The sequence below is a fragment of the Oryzias latipes genome, chromosome 13 (genome assembly GCF_002234675.1).
Source record: "Oryzias latipes chromosome 13, ASM223467v1".
NCBI lineage: Eukaryota > Metazoa > Chordata > Actinopteri > Beloniformes > Adrianichthyidae > Oryzias > Oryzias latipes.
This window is the reverse complement of record NC_019871.2, coordinates 28,617,539-28,641,334: the sequence shown is the minus strand read 5'-3', so window position 1 is coordinate 28,641,334 and position 23,796 is coordinate 28,617,539. Positions and strand designations below refer to the sequence as shown.

The following is a 23,796-nucleotide window of genomic DNA, read 5'->3' as shown; positions in this document are numbered from 1 at the left end:
GCATTTATGATCCTTTTTGATCGTACGTTTACTTTACAATTACTGGTATGAAGCCCATTGAGACGACTGTTGTTGTGAAATGGGCTGTTGAAGTAAAATTGAATTGAACAGGATAGAATAGACAGCAGCGGCCACATCTAAAGAGGAGAGCAGGTGTTTCTTGCAGTTCCCTCGATGTTCATGCAGCCACCTTTTTGGACGTCATGAAAATGGAAAACATGATTGTTTGGTGCAGTATTTGTAAGGAGTTGCGCACATTTATGACATACCGGTAACGTTGTCATACGGTGCCCTAAAGCCACATTCTTGGCACCTTACTGACCGCGTGCAAGCGCTGCACGCACAGGTTGAGCAGGTAATGCATAAGTGGTGGTAGAATGCTAATTCTATTGTCTAATTTCCTATTTTCCGACAGTAAGGCAGTGGACAAAAAGCGTGCAAGGGGCGCACACTTATCACTTGGACAGCACTGCTCCTAGCTCGCTTCGTAAGGTTTGGGAGGTTGGAACAATGAACAATCCTTACGACATGCCTGCATCTCACTGACTTCCCCCTTACTTCCCCTTTGCGTGTTGTTTAAGTCTTCGTTATGACTGGTCGCCCGCAGCACGCCCGTAGAGAAAGACATACTTGAACATTTTCTCTCTATGGGCTCACCAACTGTGATCTTCAAAAATGTGTGCGTGCCCCGTACAGGTTTGCCCATGTTTGGCATGCAGACAGCTCGTAACAACCAAATCGGATTGAGGAGAAAAATTGTTTTTTGCCCTCTCCAACCAATCAAAACAAGTCCATCCCATTATCCTCTTCCACACCCCTTCACACATTCCCGTTCTCAGTTCTTTACCCCCTAACAGATTGATTCACATCAGTCATACATTGAAAAATTGACCTTCCCTACATTGAACAAGTCTCTGAATTGAACAAGCGTGACTGTCATATCCTTATCTTTGATCAGTTTTTATATTTTCCAGCCTGGATATGAATAGGTTGCTCCTGGTGAACGGCCCAGCAAATTAAAGAGGCGACCCCGAGGCCGGGCACATTTTCTCTCCTCTGAGGCCAAGAAAGCCTGATCAATTTAAATGCAGTTTGTTGCTAAATTAAGTATGGCAGGTTAGAAAGGGCTGTTTCTCATGCCTGATTAAGATAAGCAAAGCTGTTTTCTTTTCTGGAAAACTTTAAGCAACTCCGGAGCTGCGAGGATGGGCTTTGACGGATGGGCCCTGACTGTGTGTGAGCTGGCTGCCTCAGCATTGGTAAAAGATTTAGGAGCACAGAGCCTCAGGCAGGTTTCTCCTGACATCCACAAGGGAACAGCCTGGCACAGTCAACCCTGAACTCCTCCAGACTCATTTATGATCCAGCTCACTACCTCATTTCCCCTGCTGAACGTCAGACTTAAATGTGTCATTTGGCATGTGGATGACTGGACTGACAGTCTTCACCAGGACTGTAGAAAATACGAGATGTCGAACCAGTGCAGTTTGACTTTGTGAAGTCAGACAAACAATCACGGATGATCAAACATCTTGTATATTTTTGTTTTTATTGAGTCACGCTCCTTTCTTTTGTGGAGCGGATGTTTTTGCACAAAGTTTAAGTGTTTTAATCACAAAATGATCTTTCCTGGTAAAAGACGTCTTGCCTTGTCAGAACAGTTTAACCTGAAAACTATTTTAGATTTTGTCTAGGACTGGACTGAAAACAAGAATGTCTTAGTAGTTAAAGTCCTGCAGAAGTGCTCCCAGTGGTCGTTTGGTTATGATTATGCTGTTTTTATCTCCCCCAAAAAACCTTGTCGTCTTCTTTGATATAGCTCTAAGTTGTGTGCAGAACCGTTGATGTGGCGTAACCCTGCCCCCTGACCCTTTTTTTCCCTCCCTGTTGCTCTCCTGCTAGCTTACAGCCCCTCAAACCCTCAAACTAACATCGTCAGTGCAACATAAATGGTGAGCAATATTCGGCTGTAGAGCTATGATCGAGATTCCAGCTCAGACGAGGAAAACAAAGACGTCCATGGATCTATCTCTCTGACGGTGGATGCATCAGAATGGAGCGGAGCAGGGAGCTTGTGGCCCCCCCACATAAGTCACAATAACTCTTTTTCAAACGGCATTTCAGTCAGACAACTCATGCAGTAAAGAAAGATTTATTTCCACATTTCTTTTAGTTTGGCATAAGGCTCCGTTCAGATACATAAAACAAAGATCTCCAAAGAAAATTTCAGGTATTAAATCACCCCTAACGGAACTCACAGGTGGAAGCCGGGGAGGAGGTGGGGGCAACGTGGAAATGGATGAAGAGGGATAGGACCGCACACCTGGAGCTTAAGTAGGACGCTAAATAGCTGAGTTATTTAGGCTGAAGGAAGGAGTAACCAGCTAAACGCACTGCTTGAGCTGCCTGCCTGAAATACTCCCAAGGTCGTTCATTTATCCTCTGCTCCTGATTCACAATGATTTGCCCAAAGCAATATCCCAAAAATGCCATTTTAAGCAAGATTTGCGTAATATATGTCCTCCATCAAATTAGTGCATGTTAACACTAAAAACACAATTTTCATCAGTGAGTTTTTGAAGAATATTAACTAGCTGTATCTTATTTAAAGTCAATGCCGTAGATATTGTTGCCTATTGAAGTAGACAAACTAGGTTTGCACTTGAAAAGCTAAAGTTACTTGCTAACACCTTTATTGAGTGTGAGGATTGTGAGCTTTAGTTTGGTTTCTGTCAGTTATCTTGTGGTTTTGGTCATGTTCCAATATGAATTGCCCCTCAGTCACATCAGTTTCAGGTTTGTCTTGACCCACAGCTGTCTTTATTTCAGTTAACTATATATATATATATATATATATATATAAAATATATATATATATATATATATAAAACCACCCACGGAAGGGTTAGAGGGGCATTTATATATATATATGTGTGTGTCTGTGTGTATATATATATATATATATATATATATATATACATGTGTGTGTGTGTGTATATGTGTTTATAATTTATTTACTTATTTATTATTATTATTAATGGGTTGTTGGTAACTGCAAACCAGAACCAAATAGAAACCATACTGATAAAAGGCAGAAAGAGGTCATAGTTAAAACGCACATGTAAACCCAGGAACCTTGTGTTGATGCTGTTTTTTTTTTTTGTTTTTTTTTAAACACCAGACTTGTAAATTAAGCGACTGCTGATCTTGGAAAACAGACACATCTGCTTTGGTGTTAAAAAGGAACAAATGTGTGTTCTTACTTCTGGCAGGAGTTTGTTTATGCTGTAAATTAGAACATGTTGCAGGACCTTTGTGTGCAATAAACACAAAAACACATCAGTCATGAAGACTGTTGTTTTCTAACAATCAATACTTCACAAACTGTGGGTCTTCAGGAATGATTCATGAGTACAGGCTTTAGGCTCGAAACTCTGCAGGCAACTAGTTTAGAGGTTATTTTGAGCTTTGATTATACAACACGTCTTTTTGTTTTTTTTATAATATAGTGGAGATGATGGGTTAAATGAATGAAGCCAACAAAGGATATAGAACCAAACTAAGTGAAGAAAGTATGTGTTTTAATAAACATGTAACATTTTTTGGATGAACTGTGATTTTCCAGTTACAATAATTAATGTTTTAATTATGAATGAGTGAATGTGAATGAATCTCACACATATTTGTCTTATTTTTCACTCTATCATAGCCTCTTTTTCTGAACAGTTTGTCATCTTAAAACCAATGACTTCATTCATAGGGAAAAAGAAGTACAAGTATGCAACAGACTATGATAAAAGGAAGTGAAAGGGAGGCTTTTCTTTTAAAGTCCTATGTAGGGGTAGTGCTAGCTTGAGTGCCCCCCCCCCCCCCCCCCTTCTCCAAAAAGAAGAAATGGAAGACCACTGATAATCTCCCTGGAAGATCTAACCCCGTGGTGAGAACGGTGAGCAAAAACCCCACAACCACACGGGGGGACCTAGTGAATGACCTGCAGAGACCTGGTACCAAAGTAACAAAGGCTACCATCAGTAACACTACGCCGCCAGGGACTCAAGTCCTGCAGTCCCAAACGTGTCCCCTGCTAAAGCCAGTACATGTGAAGGATGATCCAGAAGAGGATTTGGAGAATGTCCTATGATGGAACCAAAATAGATCTTTTTGGTAAGGACTGTACTTGTGTTTGGAAGAGAAAGAATGCTGAGTTGCATCCAAAGAACACCATAACTACTCTAAAGCATGGGGGTGGAAGCATCATGCTTTGGGGCTGTTTTTCAGCAAAGGGAACAGGACAACTGATCCGTTTATAGGAAAGAATGAATGGGGCCATGTATCGTCAGATTTTGAGTGAAAACCTTCCATCAGCAAGGGCATTGCAGATGAAACATGGCTGGGTCTATCAGCGTGACAACAATCCCAAACACACTGACCCGTGGTTAACAAAGAAGTGGCTTCATGAGAAGCATTGTGAGGTCCTGGAGTGGCTATTCAGGCTCCAGATCTCAACCCCATAAATCTTTGGAGGGAGTTGAAAGCCCAGCAACACTCCCAAAACATCACTGCTCTAGAGGAGAACTGCATGGAGGAATGGGCCAACAATACCAGCAATAGTTTGTAAAACCTTGTGAAGACTTACAGAAAAAGTCTGACTGCTGTCATTGCCAACAAAGGGTATATAACAAAGTATTGAGTTGAATTTTTCTTATTGATCAAATGCTTATTTTCCACCATAATTTACAAATTAACTCTTCAACAATTAGACAATGTGATTTTCTTTTTTTTTTTTCTCATTTCGACACTTATAGTTGAGGTATACCATGATAAAAATTACAGGCCTCTCTCATCTCTTTAAGTGGGAGAACTTGCACAATCGATAGCCGACTAAATACATTTTTGCACTACTGTATATGTCCAGCCGGCCAAAAGCCACAATTTTCTATTGGTTAACTCTTCCTTGAATGAAAAGGGACTCTATCCTTTGGTGACTATTAAATCTGAGTCCCTGATTGGTCAGAATTTGACCTGGCTTACCTTCTAACGTACGTGCAGTGGAGGCCAAAATCTATCGTAAAAACTTTATTAGCTACGTGTGAACGCGAACGTTTTGAACGTGAAAGCCCGAAATGTGCATTTACACGTGTTTTCATAGACTTTTCCTTGAAGGTGGTCGCTTGAACGTGTGTTACCGTGGGCGACCTGAACATAGCTTTTTAGATGCAGCACGCATAAAAATAAGTAAATATGTAAGGGAAAAACACATTGATGTGACTCATCTAGATCACTGCCTTCCACTCATGTCAGCCCCTCTGAAAGTTGAAGGAATTCAGAAATAATGTGATGGTAAATTGAAAAATGATTCCTAAAACTATTATTATTATGATGTTTTCCTTCTAGCTATTCATGTACAGTATGTCAACGGCAAGAAAAGATCCTGAGCTAATGATCATATTTGGTAGGAAATTTTGTCCCGCAATCGTATTCAAACAAAACCCGACATTTCATAGTTTGCTTTTACCTTTAACAGGGCTGATACCGTCAGTGACTTCAAATATTTATTCTGTTCCCTTCATCCCCTGTAGTGCAATAAAAGGGATTGTGCTGCATTTAGCTTGTTAAAGGGCTTTCTTCTTATAGAAGACAAGATATTGATCTCTACTGCATGTGACACGTCTCACACTGTGCACTGGTCTTATTAAGATTTAGTATAAGGTCAGAGGTTTGCAGCAGGAGCTTCCACATTCTTTAGCTAATTAAAGCCTGCTTCCGGAGTGGGAGTAGATATTCAGCTGTACAACACCTCTGACTTCAACATCCTGGATGTGCAGAGTTCTGAGCTCCTTAATGAGGGTAAGACCATGAATTTCTTTGATTAAAGATTTCCCAAAGTTGAAATCTCCCAATTATATGCCCTTGTGCAGGGGAAAAAAAATGATTATGACTCTGATGATCACTAATTAAACCGGGGGGATTCAATCCTGTGCTGAGGTGGAGTAGATGAGAGTTTTGTTTGAATTTGCAAAGGAATTGATATTAACAGATGAGGAAAATAAAAAGACACGATAGAAAGAAAAAAAACTATTAGAAAAACCTTTGTTTGAAAATAGATTAAAAAGATTCATGGCAAACTTAGAATCGAAATATAATTAAATGAGGGGAAATATTTAAAAATATATTACACACACTCAGAAATGCATCTTTTTTCTTTTTCTTTTATTTAATAAAGAATGACAAAAGATGCCTTGGATTTTACAGATGAGCCCCCTCTGGGGCAATAATTAGAGAATGGGTGTCTCTGAGCAGTCATGATTCTGCCGTGAACATGAACTGGATCGTCCGCACAATAACAAGGTCTTTTAAAGAGGGGTGGAACAACTTGACACATAACAATTACATCATGTCCATCTCTGGTTTTCTCTTAATTACAGTGTGTTATTTGTCAGACAATTGCTGTACATGGTTTGCATTTGACATGCTATTATTAGTCTTGAACCAGCCAACAAAACACATCCCCCAGCACACATCTAATTGGTGAAGACTAATTTAATATACTTTTTTGTTGGTTCATAATTATTGTAATTTTAAATCCTCATTTGAAATAAATGAGTGGTCTTTTTGCTAAGTATTTCTGGGTTGTAATATTCTAAAAAGGAAGACACAGTTAGCACTCAGGGAAACAAGACCTGTTATCACAAACAAAATCAGATTACCACATTTTCCGCACTAGTAATAGAAGGCGCACCTCGACCTATTTTTTGGACATTATGTCAGATATAAGGCGCACCAAACTATAAGGTGCAGGCAGGAGAGTCAGAGGTGAGTCCGTCAGTCAGTCTAACTTTATTAACTGCAATCACAATAATTCTAGAACTCGTTCAAAGTACGCTACCCGTTAGCCGTGTCAGCGCATGTTAGCAACGCGTTAAAAAACAGACTTAATACAGCCAAAACAAATGTTACTCACTACACTAACTCCCAACCATGTCAGGAACACAACCAGAACCAGACTAAATCCCCATATAAGGCACAGGGAATGTAAGACACATTGTCTTTTTTGCTGTTGTTTATTTTGTTTTTTTCGTCAGCAGGTTCTCCAAGACAACGGAGTGGTGCTGTAGAGACAAAGTGAGAATAGCTCAGAGGGTCTGATTTGATCTTATCTGATCATCTGTCTGTCTGCCTGTCTAAACCAGGGGTTCTCAAAGTGTGGCCCGGGGGCCAATGGCGGCCCGCGGGAAGAATTTCTGTGGCCTCAATAAATCCTAATTGATTTTATTAACTCTTGTGCTATCCTATGCACTTTATCATTGGGAGTTGGGTCATCTAGACCCACTAGTCAAAGTAAGGGTGGGGTCATCTAAGACAGCACAAGGGTTAAACCAGCTGTACATTGCTTGGAAAAATATTGTTTTATGGTTTCTGGCGACATCTGTAGGAAAAAAAGGTAATTACACCCGGGGGGTCAACGGTACAGTGTATGAATTCCACCACAAGAGGGCAGACAACATTTTCTATGTCACTGCCTCTGCGAAAGGAAGGACCGTGACGACGGCAGTAGAAATTGAATCAGAACTCAATTAGGAGAGAGAACCAGAGCAGGTTACTTTGAGGAAAAAATGCATTGGCGAGGAGAAAAGGCGCTTTCAAGCTAAGTGCATAAATGCTTACTATGTCGTACCTCAAGGGCTGGATAAAGTCATGTGCCTTATTTGCAAGCAGGTAAATGCAACGCTCAAAGAATTCAATATAAATTATCACTATGTTGCAAATCATAAAAACTGTAACAAATTTACCGGTGAGGAGTGCAACAATAAGCTCCAACAACTACAACGAGGCTATGCTGCACTGCAGATGTTTACAAAAATGGCTCAATCCAGGGAAGCTGTGACAGAAGCTAGTAGCTACGTTGTGGTTTTGGAAATGGCCCGGCAAAGCAAGCCCTTAAGTGACGGAGAGTTTGTAAAAAAGAATGTGTGAAAGTAGCTGACATTGTTCGTCCAGAGCAAAAGATAAAAGTCTGTCAAATGACACAATTACTAGCCGAGTAGAAAATCTGCGCAGCAACCTTCGACAGCAACTGGGAAAACATCAGGAGGGCCTGGTTTACTGTACACTAACACTTGGTCATTAAAGTTATTAACTCAAATTTATTTATCTAGCAATTTGAAACAATAGCAGTTGATACAAAGTGCTGAACACGAGAAATAAAGAAAGCAAACACTAAAACACGGTAAAACACAAGATAAAATATAGAAAGATATAAACAATAAAACCAGTACAATAACACTGCAATAACAGAAGTCTTAAAAGCCAGAGCATTAAAATTACAGTAATACAGGCGGAACGTGATGAACGTGTGGATTACTGTTTCAAGCTGTTAAAAAAGGTTTTACCGTAGAAAGTTGGCGAAGATGAAAAAAGCTTGACTTCACCACTTAGCTGATCTGCTGATCCAGTTTAAAACCAAGTTAGAGACAGTTGCTTTTAAAAAGTTAGTCAAGGGACCCAAATCAACTGGGGACGGTTCACTAAAATCATTGGGTTCAAAAACTAAAACTTCAGTTTTATTTTCATTAACCCTTGTGCTATCCTAGGCACTTTAACGTTGAGAGGTGGGTCATCTAGACCCACTAGACAGTGCTCTGAACCTTTTTTCTTCAATGATTTGTGATCTTCACTGGTGTCCATGGATTACATGAAATCCTCTCCACCTTTATCCACCTTTGTCATGGTAGGGAGAACACGTCAATGTAAGGGTGGGGTCATCTAAGATAGCACAAGGGATATAACTCAAAAATCTTATGACCGACCAGTCTTTAATGCCACGACAAAAGACACGACAGTAGCTGCTTCATGGTGACATCATCTTTTTTTAACAGCAGATAGATCTGGCTATCATCCGCATACAAATGAAAAGAAATGCCCTGCTTCCTCAAGATTGACCCTAAGGGTAACAGATACAGAGAGAACAAAAGTGGCCCTAGAACCGATCCTTGTGGAACCCCCTAAAAAACTTGAGTTGTGGTAGATTCAAAACCACCCAAGCTGACACACATGGTTTTTTCTGCCAGGTAAGACTTAAACCAGTCCAGTGCAGTACCTCGGATCCCCACTGAGTTCTGGAGCCTATATTAAATTACTGTGGTCTACAGTGTCAAATCCTGCTGTTAGATCCAGCAGGACCAGGACAACAAAGTCTCCAGCCTCATTAGCCAGGAGAATGTTGTTGCTGACTCTTAGTAACGCTGACTCAGTACTGTACTGTGGAAGTGTCAAAAACCAGACTGGAAGACTTCAAGAATTTGATGTTGGTTAAGGAAATACTCTGGCTGCGAGTAGACTACTTTCTCCAGGAGTTCTGAGATGTAAGGCATCTTGGAGATGGGTTTAAAATTAGCCAACACAGTACTGTCCAGGCTGGTTTTTTTTTAATAGAGGCTGAACTGTTGCATGTTTAAAAACAGCAGGAACGACACCAGCAGCCAGACTGCTGTCGATGATTGAGAGGACTGTCTGTGCAATGCTGGGGAAAACCTCCTTGAAAAGCTTGGGAGGGATGGAATCTAGGGGAGAGCCTGATGGTTTACTTTGACCGACCAACTCATTTAAGAATTGAAAAGACACTGGCTCAAATTCTCTGAGCAACAAACACAGGTCGAAGTGTCAGAAGAAGGGAAAATAATGACAGCCCTTTTGTTTTCCTAACCTTATTATTAAAAACATTGGTAACGCTTTATAATAGGGGTCCTTAATAAACTATTTATAAGACATTAACAAGCACTTTTAATGTTGTAGTAAGCTGCTTATAAAGACATTTGTATATCCATGTTTTTCCCCACCAAAATTGACCCCCCGTCTAATGTCATGTTCCTAATCTGGCCCTCCTCTACAAAAGCTTTGAGAACCCCTGCTCTCAACTGTACATTAGAAACATGTAAGTTTACACAAATGGTGATTCTTGAACATCACAATTAAAGCTCTGACATTTAAAGTTCTATGGGGAAATGCCAGAGATTAATGATAAATAACACATTCTTGATAAAGCTGGAAGTCAGCATATTTGCCATCATAACAGCAGAAACAAGCCCCCTTTGACATTCCAACCGCAGCCATCAGAGCCTGCTGACGGCTGCGGTCTCGTGTCATTGCTTATCACTCAATATTCTTATTTGTCCTTGGACTGTGCTTGTATTCCGCTGTGCAGTCACATTCAAAGAGCACCCCCGAGGGCAGAGGAAGATGACTCCGACAGAACGGCGTTGACACAGCGAACGTGTGTGCCAGCTCAGTGCAGAGGTGTCCCTGATTCACCAGAGCGTCGACTTTGCTGAGATGAAGGGAACTGTGGTGTCTTTACTGACAAAACTTCAGAGAATCCCGGCTCCACATTTGCTGGCAAAGCCTCCAAGAGAACACTCAGTCTGGTATTCCTGCTAGTACAATATTGACAAACAGCTCCAGCAGTTATTAACTGAGAAGTGCAAGAAAGACTTCTAAAATGTAGAAAAGAAGTATTTTCTAAACTATAAAGCATACTTAATAGCCTTCATTTTTCTCAAAAAAACGACAGTACACTTTATGATCTGGAGCTTAGATTAATTCTGGTTGTGCTTACTGATGTTGAAGCAACAATGAGAGCCACACGGCTCTCTGTCAAAATGTTTGTATGGAACTTGGTCGGTGTCTGTATTTTTTTTTTCTTTTTTTACGAACTGCCAAAAAGGTTGGTTGTTGTTTTAAATATGCTAACTTGTAGCGGTGTCTGATTATTATTCTTATTTCTTTTTTCACGTGTATCTAACAAGGCTAGCGTAGTCAATTCAATTCAATTCAATTTTATTTGTATAGCCCAAATTCACAACAACAGTCGTCTCAATGGGCATCACATCGGTAATAGTCACAGTAACATTTCTTTTAGTGGTATTAAGCGCTAAAGTGAACTCAAAGCCTTTTATTTTGCAAAGCATTTGAACTGAAACTGTTTTAATTTGGGCTTGAGATGATTATTTTACGTAGTACATGCTTTTGTCTTTTACGATTTTTATTTTAATATCTTGGTGACGCACCTTGTGACAAGTGTTCTGTGAAAGGTGCTTTACAAATAAATGTACTACTATTACTATTAGTCTGCTTTATTCCATGTTGAAAACAAAGCCGGGAGTTACAGGTACTGTCAATATACGCTAACGTGGCTAACATGTGTAGTGGTGTCAGTCTGTTTATACATTTTACTAACAAGGTTGGGAGTTGGCTATTCACTGTTATTTTTAGGGCTGGGTTAATAAAATTTATGATTTATTCAACCCATCAGAAAGATCAGTGTATATATATCGGTTTATATCGCCGAATCTTGACTGCAGTGGTGGTGCGGCGCCTTGTCACGTTACCATGACAAGGCGCCGCACCACAAAACAAATAGTCCGCTTTTTGTGAAAAAAGCGATATAAATCGGGAAAAAAAGCAAGAATTAATGACTGGTTAATATTCATTTCTTTTGTAAGTGACCATGGTATAAAAGCGGGTTAATGGCCTTCAAAGTATGCATTATCACTTTTTAACGCACGCCGTGGAAGCCTGAACTGTCCGATGCGACGGAGGCACGTTAAGGATGGGAGTGGGGTCATCTGGACCCCACAAGATAGCACAAGAGGTTTATTAAAAATCTTCCTTAAACATTCATCAAGTCAGTTCTCTCCAGAACAGAACTGTCTTGTTGCAGAGCGACCAACACCTGCAAGCATTCAAAACTTCTTTTTTTTTTTAAACTTTGTCCTTCAAATATTAGGATTTTATTTGATTATATGAGTTTTCAATGATAACATGCACTGCATTTAACCACTCAAAAAAGATCATTCTCAAGTCATTCAAAAATATACGTATCTGAGAGCAAAAGCAGTTTTTAAAAATACTGCTTAAGATGAACATGGTGTTGCACTGTGAATATTTGCACAAACATGAAAGAACAAGACATTTATTTACAAAACCCACACTGCGTATAGTGTTTCAGGTAAAATCCATTAATTAGTGAAGTCAAGCTCTCATTTGTTATAACCCTTGTGCTATCCCAGGCACTTTAACATTAGGAGTGGGGTCATCTAGACCAGCGTTTTTCAACCGGTGTGCACACTAATGTGCTGCGAGAAATGGTCAGGTGTGCCGTGGGAAATTATCAATTTTCAGTGATCACTGAACATTTCCCATCTCCAGGATATCAGCTCTTTGTTCATCCAAACAGGCCCTGATAAAACACTGAGTAGTTAGGAATATGAAAGATCATAAAAAATAATTTTTTTTTGGTGTTTATTTGATTCTATTAAAGACACTTTTATAAGAATGACGGTACCACGATTTAGCCGCAGCTTTAGCGCTGTTTTTCGGAAAAGTCCCGCCCCTTTAACTGTCTCCACCAATCATTCTTGGAGGCTTAATCATACGTCATCAGTCTGACCAATCAGAAGTGGTTAAAGTCTTCACTTGTTCAGATTCTGCTCATAAAGTCGCTCAGTTCCAACAAAAATACCAGCTAAAGCTGGTCTTTAGTGGTGTAGCTTTCCACAGAATCCGGTATCAGACCGTTGAGAAAGTGATCAAAGTAATAAAGCTCAGAGTCTTTCTGGCCTCTGCGTCAGTTTTTTCACTGCATCTCCCATGATGCATTGGTTTAAAGTGATAGCATCTTTGTGCTACAATGAGTCTTCTCTGTTAAACGATTTGCTTTCAGACTTCAGTGACTTTTGAAAAATTTAAAGTTAAGCTTAAATAGAAGTAATAACAACATTTACCAAACAGGATTAAGGTGAAGTGGCCAACAGACACAATTAAACTAAATTGAAACAAATTAATCATCAAAAAAATGAATAAAACGTTTTTGTTAAAGTTTTTAAAGACTTCATTTTTGATTAAAACAATAGAAATTCATTTTAAATTTCTTAAAATAAAAAATAAAATTGGTGTGTATTTATTCATATCTAGGGGGAATCGGACTTGAAATATCGGATTGGGCAACTATACATCAGGACTTAAACACTGTCCATATAACCTAACCTAACAGAATCAAATGCAAAAGGATTTATGCTAGAGTAACAAGCAAACATATGTTTCTATGCAACTGTAATTGTCATTTTAAAAAGTTATAGTAAATAATGAGTTATTTCACATTAAGGAGTAGCTACATTTATTTTTCATTACATTTAGTTACATGTATAAGTTATATCTGGCCCTTCAAGGACAGCCATGCAGATGTGGCCCTCAGTGTAAATGAGGTTGACACCCCTGCACTAGACAGTGCTCTGAACCTTTTTTCTTCAATGATTTGTGATCTTCACTGGTGTCCATGGATTACATGAAATCTTTCCACCTTCATCCACCTTTGTCATGGTAGGGAGAACACGTCAATGTAGGGATCGGGTCATCTGGACCCCAGAGGATATTAATGAGACAAGGCTGTCTACTTATTATAGACTGCAAAACCTCAGAAATAATAGAGGGTTGTCGCAAGCAGGTAATTTTTTAAATTAATTTGTGTAAAATTGCGTGTGTCTTTGCAGGTGTTGGGAAGTGTCTGGTTTTCATGCAGATGTTGGAGCACCCCTATCAGGTGTGGAGTGAATGGTTTGTGGCTGGGCTGGCTGCATTCTGACTACATTCATTATCCTCCCACTCCTCAGGCTGTTAGGAGTCCCACATGAGCGGCAAACCAGGACTGATGATGTGCTGATCTCAGCAGCCGGGCCAAAGCTTTGAGGTTGTGTGCAGCAACTGTATAATATTATCCCGAAGCTGACAGGATGTTCTTGAGGTACGAATGTATAAAAACGGATGAATATCTTGGTGTTTGTGCTGGCTTCACTGAGCCAGTGGAAGACGAGAAGCTGCTGTCTGACTGACTTTATCTCATGTTCGATGCTTTGCTTGAATTTGGGTCGATAGGGATGTTCAGGAAACAGGAACAACACTGCTTCCACACTACGGTCTACAATTGGCTCCATGGTTTGACAGTCGGTGGGCAGATTATGACTCCTCTGCTCTCACCTCCACCCCTGTCCATGATTCAGCCACATCGACCTAATCTGTACACTTCCAAGCCATCACGAACGTTTAGGAAAATGAGCTAAACTGAATTTGTAATTCAAAGTAGTTCAAGGTGATTCTTATTTCTGAGATTGCACGGCCCTGTAAAAGGGGAGGGATATGATATCCCTCCAATTTACAAAAAATAAATCCAATTCTACCAGCTGCTGTTTAAAAGATGTAGATTCTCTCAGACCGCAAGGGTGTTTGTTAGGGTGTCAGGTAGTTTGAAGAAGTTCATCCTTTAGTTCAGACTATTTATTTTGCTAATTTTTGACTAGTTGTAATCTTTTAAGGGTTTTAAAAAATAATGTAAAAAAGTGTGCCAATAATATTTTGAAGTAAATTCTGGGATGGAGGTTATGGTAAGCACAGCCAAATGCCTGAGGTTACATTCACACCGTCCTCAGTAAGTCACAGTCAAGCAACCCCTTCCAATGAAAAGTCTATGAAAACGCACATAATGTCATGTGCGGGAGGCTCGAGAGCCGGTAGGACCCAGGCGCAGAGACGGGAGGCAAACGGGTTCAAGGGCAAGGGGTTTAATTATAACAAAAAGCGCTGCAGAGCAGGATGACAAAACAAAAACTCACTGTGGCGGGGCATGAAACAAGGCATGAACGGACGAAGACACATGAAGACGTTAAACACACGACCAGAAGTTAATGGACCAGCACAGGAGGAAGGCAGAGACAGAACTTATAAACAGACAGGGCAGACAAGACACAGGTGAACACAATCAGGGCAGATGGGGACCAAAGGAAGTAAAACTCAAGAAACAAGACAAGACAGGAAACCTTTCAAAATAAAACAGGAAACAGAACTTAACCATGACAGAACAAGACAGAAAGCAAAAACCAATACAAAAGAAACTCAAACCATGACACATAAAAGCACAACACAGGCTTTATCATTCAAAACACTTGCAACATTAATTACAACATTTTTTTTTCTGCTGTTCTCAGGCTCCACTAATAAAACGTGTGGCCATTGAACATTGAGCCAGGTCAAATTTTGACCAATCAAATATTTGGTAGTGACGAACGGCTTTCTTTGTGATTCCTGGAAGTGCCAACTGCTTAAAAACTGAATATGGAGGAGAATTAATAATTGTGGTTTGTGCCTGGTTAGAAATATATGACACCTGTTTAGCCATATTTTGGGATAGAGCTGTGAAAGAAAAAGTGTGAGGTAAAATTCCTGAAATTTACACCACTCTGACATTTTGTCCCACGCCTCTTCTACCTACGGACATCCATTAGTAAACAGTACATTAAGAAGCCCATCCCTGTATGTCCAGTGTGAACACCTTTGGTTGAAAATGCTTTGAACAATGCGCGTTTAGTGACTTCATTGCTTCGGTCACTGTAAGTGTGGCTCCGTCTATTTTCTGAAAGGCACACTTAAGCTATAGGGCCAGAGCTTATAGAGCCAGAGCTTATAGTTGACGCGTCCTTATTAAATGAACTTCCACAGTCCCAGTTCTTCTTTTTCCGATGTTTACTTCCCAAAAAGGTTGTTCAAAAAATGTAAATACAAAAACATATAAACATATGAACTTTAAAGTACGGTCAAAAACTAGTGCGCTCTCTCACTCTGTAGCTTCACAAAACTAACGAAAACAATGTGCATATGGCTACGTCGTACATCTCAGCCAATGGAACTGCTGGGCTCCTTAGTTGACCTATTCTTTTCCAATGCTTCTAACAGTCACAACTGCCCATCTGGGAAGATAGAGGTTACCTGCGGGTAAAAAAATGGGCAAGCCTGTACAGGGCACATAGTTGGCCAACAATTTGAAGATTGTAGACCACCTGAAGAGCCCGTAGAGCGAAAATGTTCATGCACACTTTTTAATGGGCAATCTGTGAGCGACAGGTCGTAGTGAACACTTAAACAACACACAAGGATAAGAAATGGTAAACGAGGAGAGATGTAGCCACGTTGTACGGACGACTCATGTTTCTCAACTCCCCAAATCCACTTTAACAGCCTTTTGGTGCTGTTAAAAGTAGCCGTGTTAACATGGGCAAAAGTAATCGGAAAGAATGCCCGATCGGAAGAAAAATACGTCATGTAAACAAGCCGTTCGGAATAGTCTGCCCCGATCAGACTCGTTCGGATCAAAATTTCTTTCCGATCAAGATAGATGAGTTATCTTCTTTCTCTTTCGGCTTTTCCCATCAGGGGTCGCCACAGCGAATCATCGTTTTCCACCTCACTCTGTCATGGACATCTTCTACCCTAACATTAGCCAACTTCATGTCCTCTGTTAAAACATCCATATATCTCCTCTTTGGCCGTCCTCTTGCCCTCCTGCCAGGCAGCTCCATCTCCAACATCCTTCTACCAATATATCCACTATCCCTCCTCTGAACATGTCCAAACCATCTCAGTCTGGCTTCTCTGACTTTGTCGCTAACACAGGCAACGTGAGCCGTCCCTCTGATGTACTCGTTCCTTATCCTGTCTAACCTGGTCACTCCTAAGGAGAACCTCAACATCTTCATCTCCGCTACCTCCATCTCAGCCTCTTGTCTCTGTCTCACTGCTACCGTCTCTAACCCATAGAGCAGAGCTGGTCTCACCACTGTCTTGTACACCTTTCCTTTGAGTCTTGCTGACACTCTTCTGTCACACAACACTCCTGACACTTTCCTCCACCCGCTCCAACCTGCCTGCACTCGCCTCTTCACCTCTTTTCCACACTCTCCATCACACTGAACTGTTGACCCCAAGTACTTAAACTCCTGCACCTTCTTCACCTCAGTCCCCTGTAACCTAACGCTTCTACCTTGATCCCTCTCGTTCAGACACATGTATTCTGTCTTACTACGACTGACCTTCATACCTCTTCTTTCCAGAGCAAACCTCCACCTCTCTAGCTGTTCCTCCACCTGCTCTCTACTCTCACTGCAAATTACAATGTCATCCGCAAACATCATTGTCCAGGGAGATTCCTGTCTTACCTCGTCTGTCAGCCTGTCCATCAGCATAGCAAACAAAAAGGGACTCAAAGCTGATCCTTGGTGTAGTCCCACCTCCACCTTGAACTCCTCTGTCTGACCTACAGCACATCTCACCACCGTCATACTTCTCTCATACATGTCCTGAACTACTCTGACATACTTCTCTGCCACTCCAGACGACCTCATACAGTACCACAGCTCCTCCCTCGGCACCCTGTCATACGCCTTCTCTAAATCTACGAACACACAATGCAGCTCCTTCTGACCTTCTCTGTACTTTTCCATCAACATTCTCAAAGCAAAAATGGCATCAGTGGTGCTCTTACGGGGCATGAAACCATACTGCTGCTCACAAATCTCCACCTTCTTCCTAAGCCTGGCTTCCACTACTCTTTCCCACAGCTTCATTGTGTGGCTCATCAACTTTATTCCTCTATAGTTGCTGCAGTTCTGCGTGTCACCCTTGTTCTTAAAGATCGGAACCAGAACGCTTCTCCTCCATTCCTCAGGCATCTTCTCACTCTCTAAAATCCTATTGAACAACCTTGTTAGAAATTCCACTGCTGTCTCTACTAAGCACTTCCATACCTCCACAGGTACGTCATCAGGACCAACGGCTTTTCCGCTCTTCATCCTTTTCAGAGCCTTTCTAACCTCATCCTTTCCAATCTCTGCTACTTCCTGCTCCACAGCAACCACATCTTCCTCCCTTCTTTCCCTGTCATTTTCCACGTTCATCAGCTCCTCAAAATACTCCTTCCATCTTTTCTGTACACTCTCCTGGGTTGTTAGCACCTTTCCATCTCTGTCCTTAATCACCCTTATCTGTTGCACGTCCTTCCCATCTCTGTCTCTCTGTCTGACTAGCCTGAACAAGTCCTTCTCTCCTTCCTTTGTGTCTAGCCTGTCATATAGCTCATCGTAAGCTTTCTGTTTGGCCTTTGCCACCTCTCTCTTCACTCTACGCTGCGCTTCAAGATAGATGAGTTATACCGATTATATACCGAGTTATACCGATTGTTTATCCGACCGTTGTTCATGTAAACGGTTCATTCTGATCGTGTGTCACTACTGCTCTGGTTTATATCATGCATAGACGGTGTTTCGCTGAGAGAAAGCTTTGGCGCTAATAAGGCACCGACCAGCTGCTCTGCCCACGGACGTCCGGACCCTGCACCCGAGCTCTGCATTCGGGCTCCGGTGCCAGTGGACCGAGTGAACCTCTCTGAGCAGAGCAGGCGGATTTATTAATCTGTGTTTGAGGGTAGGGTGCTTTGTTACGTGTGCGTTTTGTTGTTTTGTTATGTGTGAGAATTGAGAATGCGAGCCGACCCGCCGCCTTGGGTTAGCGGCTGCCTGCAGGAGAACCATGTGTGTCCGAGCAGAGCTTGGGCCGCCAGCTCACACAGCGGCTTTGTTTGGGGCGGTGTGCGAACTTTTCAAAGCAGAAATGTCGCTCAGTCCTTAGAAACTGTTCAAACAATCACCTGGATTTGTGTTTCCAGTCGTGTCCCGACCAAATAAAGGGTGAAGTTATTCCCACACATTTACGTAATGTTAATATTCATGACATTAATAAAAGCACATTTGGAAGATCGTCTCGTATATTACCGAGCTGCTGCATAAAATGTATGTGGCAGCAGTTTGTTTACAACGGGTCTCATTTCCCCTCCGGTATTATTCCGACGGAAAGTGTGACCATGTGAACGTTTGTTCTAATCGGAAAAAGGTTTTCTGTGCCCATGTACACAGTTTGGATTCTAATCAGACCATTGATCCGATCAAGATATTTTGCCCATGTAACTGCGGCTAGTGATAAGTGTGCCCCCCCTTGATTTGGAGATAAGCCACCGACAGTAACATTTTCATTGGACCTTTCTGATCCCACTTTTGAAAATGCTTTGAAAGTGCTACTGCAAAGCTGATGCTGAACAACTCTAAAAACAGTGTAGTCAGATAAGAGTGGAGATGTTGCTATTGTAAGCAGTGTAGCAAGATAAAGTTTCTTTTAATTAGCACTTAAAACTATTTTCTGTGAATCACTACTGTATTGTTCAACCTCAGCCTAGCATGTCCGCTGCTCACTGGGCTTTTCTAACATCCACAGTTTTCACAGCCATTAGGTTCCTCCCTTTAGTTTAGTTTGTGTGTGTGTGTGGGTGTGTGTGTGTGTGTGTGTATGAGAAGTGAGTCATTTCGGCGATTCACACCCTGCATTGACCAAGACACACATGTGGAGCACTGCAGCCATGCATCACAGCCAGCATGACTTTTCTCTTCCGTAATGGTGATCAATAGCCTGTAGGATGAAAGAAACCCCACTGTATATGTCACTGGACCGAACCATAAGCCCCAGATGAACGGGTGTCTAAAGAATAGCCAAGGTGAGTCAACACGGTTTCTATAATGAGCCCCAGTGGGACTGCCACATTATATGTGGAAATGGCTCCAATTAGGCCTTCCAGCTGTAAAGGCTGCAGATTGGAAGGCTTGAAAAGTAACAAAGTTAGAAGAGAGGTTATGGATGATCTGGCTGTAATAAGGGGTCATTAGAATCCAATCCAATCGCTGCTCTTTGAGCTTTTATTCACCAAGCAGTGGTGAATAGAAGCTTCAGTGAATATCTGCCTCTCTTGTCTTTTTGGGGCATGACTTTCAATCAGACACGGCTGATGTTTCATTTTTTGTGCATATGCAGCATGCTGAGAAGGAAAGGTGAGCTGACGAAACACAGAATGGAAGCTTTGAGCCCCATAGACAGGAGGGTGCTCTGTAAGTCACATGGAGGAGACAAAAGTGCATTCATTTATGTTGACATCAACTTTTGAAGCTCTGGATCCTCAGTGACCTGACAGAATGACTGGAAAAGAAACTGGAATCATGGGTAATAAAATGGGGAACCATCAAAGTGTCAGATCTGGCTACTAGAAATCAGAGCTGTTCAAGAGGGAGTCCAAGAAAAAATAAGCAGCCCTAAAAGGTTGTGATGATAAATCAAAAGAGGTTTCAGACGTCTTAACCCTTTAAAACACGGTGATACCTACATACGCTCTTTGACCTACCAAAACTTCGCCGTTTATGCAATCAAAGTGAATCAGCTAATTCTGAGAAAGGTAACTTTACATTTCAGCTATGCACTGTTATGCAACACTTTACTAAACCTAACTGACACAAAATCACCTTTCTCCATGATGGAATCATCTGTTTCACATTGATTGTTCTTCCCTACTGTAAAATGCTGCATATCAGCGTAAGGCTTCTTTTCTCTGCTGCAAAGTCCGCTGGAATTACTTTTAAATGGTTGAAGAGTTGCAGTAGTTGAACGAATGTCAACACTGAAGCTAGGGCTCTGGTCATAAAGGGGTAATACACAATCAGACTGATAGAAGATGGCCAGTCAACAAACTCTACATGCTCAGCAACAGACCCATCTTCAGATGAAGCTTGTAAATTTTCCTCCTGTCCCTCAGTCACCTCACCTCCATGCCGTAATTCCTATAAGATCTCAATTATCATGTCTACTAACGTCACATACCCCATAAATGCCCTCTACATGAGCTTCCAGAGAACTGTAAGACACTCCTGCGCTCCCTTAAAGAAACACCTGTCAAAGACCCTCTATGGGCCCAAATGACCCAAAACCTGCAGCACTCATCCAGGTCAACCCTGGTTGAATCTCAGAAAGGAATTACTGTAAGTGGGAAAAGTACACATAGTGTTCAAATTTGATTTGGAAATGTCTGTTAGGGCTTCTACACTAGTTTTGATTCCTTGGTCTAAAAGTTCCAGTGATGTGGAAGAGTTCTTGGTTTTTCCTGTACTTAAAAAGAAATCACTATTTGCTCTTACCAATCACAAACAGCTGATGTAAAATCTCCCAACATAAAAGTCCCATTGACACTGCTAGATGCCTCATGAAAGTATTGCAGCAAGAACCCCCTCAGGGGGAACAGTTTTTTTTCCTGGCTGTCTTGGAATTGCCCTAAACTGTCCACATCAGCAAGCTAACTCCCATGTAGAAAGCAATAAAGTCAAACAATAACTTTCACTTTTTTAAATCCCTTTGGAGAAATGATGGGTTCAAACCTACGTGGAGAGGTACAATCTGGATGAGTCAACTTCAACTTCAGAGTGACATGACTTTATATGGAAACCAAAATGTGTTCTTTTTTCTCACTCTATGGCCAAAGCCTTTCCAAATTAGCCCTAAGTACCATATTTTCTGTACTGTAGGGTGAACCGGATTATGAGGCGCATTACGCGAGACAAAATAGTCAGGGATAAGTCCAGCAGTCTTCAGACTTTATTAACTGCATTCAAAGTACCTCTAGAACTTGTTTGTGACACGCTACATGTTAGCCACATTAGAAGCATTAGCCATGTTAGAAGTGTTAGCCATGTTAGCAGCATTAGCCACATTAGAAGCATTTGCTATGGTAGAAGTCAATGAGTTATATCACTAGAGGAGACATCACGTGGTTCCTCATGGGAGGAGAGCACCGCCATCTTGGTGAGGTCAAGTTACTACTGCAGTGCATGCATGTGAACACATTTTTTGCATAATACCAGTTAATTTTGCGGGTTTCAACTGCCAAAATCAGAGCACTGAGTCCATGAAGGAGGAAGGTATATCATTTCACAGGTAAGTACTAATTTTTTTTTCTTTTAATGCTGCAGGGGCTTCATTAATCATACACATGTTGACATGCATGATGCTGCAGGGCTGTTATCAACATGCTGCATGATGTACGGATAATTTGCTTTTGACATAAATGTAGATTTTATTTTGCTAAACCTGTATACAGCATACTAGGCTATTATAGTAATATAGATTTAGACATTTCTGACTCAGTGACTGAACTTTTCTTGCAGGTTTCCAATGGATTCAGACTTAAGGAAAAAGCGTATCTTAGCAATAAAAAGAGCTAACCCAGATGGATCACTGTGGTACCAACTAGCAATACAGTCTGGCTATGTTAGAAACATTTGTGGAAACACATTTAGATAAGAGAGGCCAGACTGTTTGCTTGAAACCCGACACAATAACATCTGTGTTACACAAATTGATCACTCATATGAATCAGTATAAATCTATTGTTTTTCTTTATTGTTGTAGTTGTTGCTTTTTTAGGGTAAATCTATTATTCACTTTTGGACTTCTTTTGAATATTTATTTTATTATTATTATTATTATTATTATTAATAGACTTATTATTATTATTATTTATTGGCTTATTATTTATTTATTGTTTGTATTGACTTACTATTGATTTGTTATTATTATTATTATTATTATTATTATTATTGACTCATTGTTGGGTTTTTCTAAATAATTTAAATTACATGTCAAAGAGGTCTAAAACTTCTAAATGTTTAGAAATTATTTTTAAAAACTCTTTGAAATTATTTTTGTCTTCGTAAGAAGTCCTGCAACAATGCATTTTCATTAAAGTTTGAGCTTTTAAGGCTGCCTGTTTCTCTTCTTTAACAACAACAAGTCATGTATCTATATATATATTATATATATAAATATAATATATTTACATATATGTATAAATATATATAAATGTAAAAATATATATAGTATATAAAAGCTACTTAGACACCACTAAAAGCAATAGAAATCATTGTCATGTGGGCGTCGTCGACCTCACCAAGATGGCGTCGCGCTCCGCCACCGTCAGCCAGGCTTCCCAAGCGGGCGTGTCTCCTCTAGTGATATAACTCATTGGTAGAAGTGTTAGCCATGTTAGCAGCATTAGCCACATTAGAAGGGTTAGCCATGGCAGTAGCATTAGCCATATGAGAAGTGTTAGCTGTAGTAGAAGCGTTAGCAACATTAGAAGCGTTAGCAGTGTTAGCCATGTATTCACATTACCTGTAATTCCCAACTTTGTTTGCAACACGTAGGAAAACATACTGATACCACAACGTTACTATGACCACACGGCCTCCCAACCCTGTTAGTAACACTTAAAAAAACTGAGTCCTATACGGAAACACGTTAGCCGTGTAGCGTATTCTCAATCACCATACTTAAGATTTTGACAGAGTGCCGTAAACCTCTACAAATCCTGTCAACATCAGTAATGATAAAAATATGCTACATCCATATCAGTGCTCCACAAGTAAATGTAATACTGTGCGTCTTGATATCTCCTTCAATGATCGGCATTTAGGCACCGAGCTGAACATAAAAAAAAGATCAATTACACCAAATTGAAAACATATTAGTGCTGCTGTATTTGAATGACCTCAGAGATGAAAAATCATTATAAGGTTGATGAATATATTGACTTAAGTTTGACTAAACCCCTCTGGACCTTGTTCTTTAATAAAGATTCTTAACTTAAAGGATGCTCCAGAATCATTAAGAGATAGGAAAGGTGTGCTGAGCATCTGCTCTTACTAGCTGTCTATAAAATAATAACGACCACTGAATTGACTAGAATAGGTTTTTTATCAATATTCTTGCGTTTTTGGCTCAAATATCATGGCTTCAGTGCCTTTTTTGAAGGTAAAAATCATTGTCTTTGATTAAAAATGTTTGCCAAGCCTATAAAATATAAATGTAGGATCACTGTGAACGTTACAGCTAGAGTATAGGTGCAAAGAAAAAAGGGTCAAAAAGAAAACAAATCTCTCTTTTTTTTTGAATTCACAGAAGAGGCTGCTAATGCGGTTTTAAGTAGGTTGCGCTTTCCTTGCCTTCTCATGCTAAATTTGTCATGAGTATTACGAGGTGCCAGTTGGCAAGAAA

At 40.6% G+C, this 23,796-nt stretch overlaps 1 protein-coding gene across 6 annotated transcripts in view; it reads right to left on the bottom strand.

Annotated features, from left to right (window-relative positions):
* Positions 1-23,796, bottom strand: part of b3gat1 (beta-1,3-glucuronyltransferase 1) — a 123,529-nt gene that overhangs the window by 36,017 nt on the left and 63,716 nt on the right. The window lies entirely within an intron of this gene.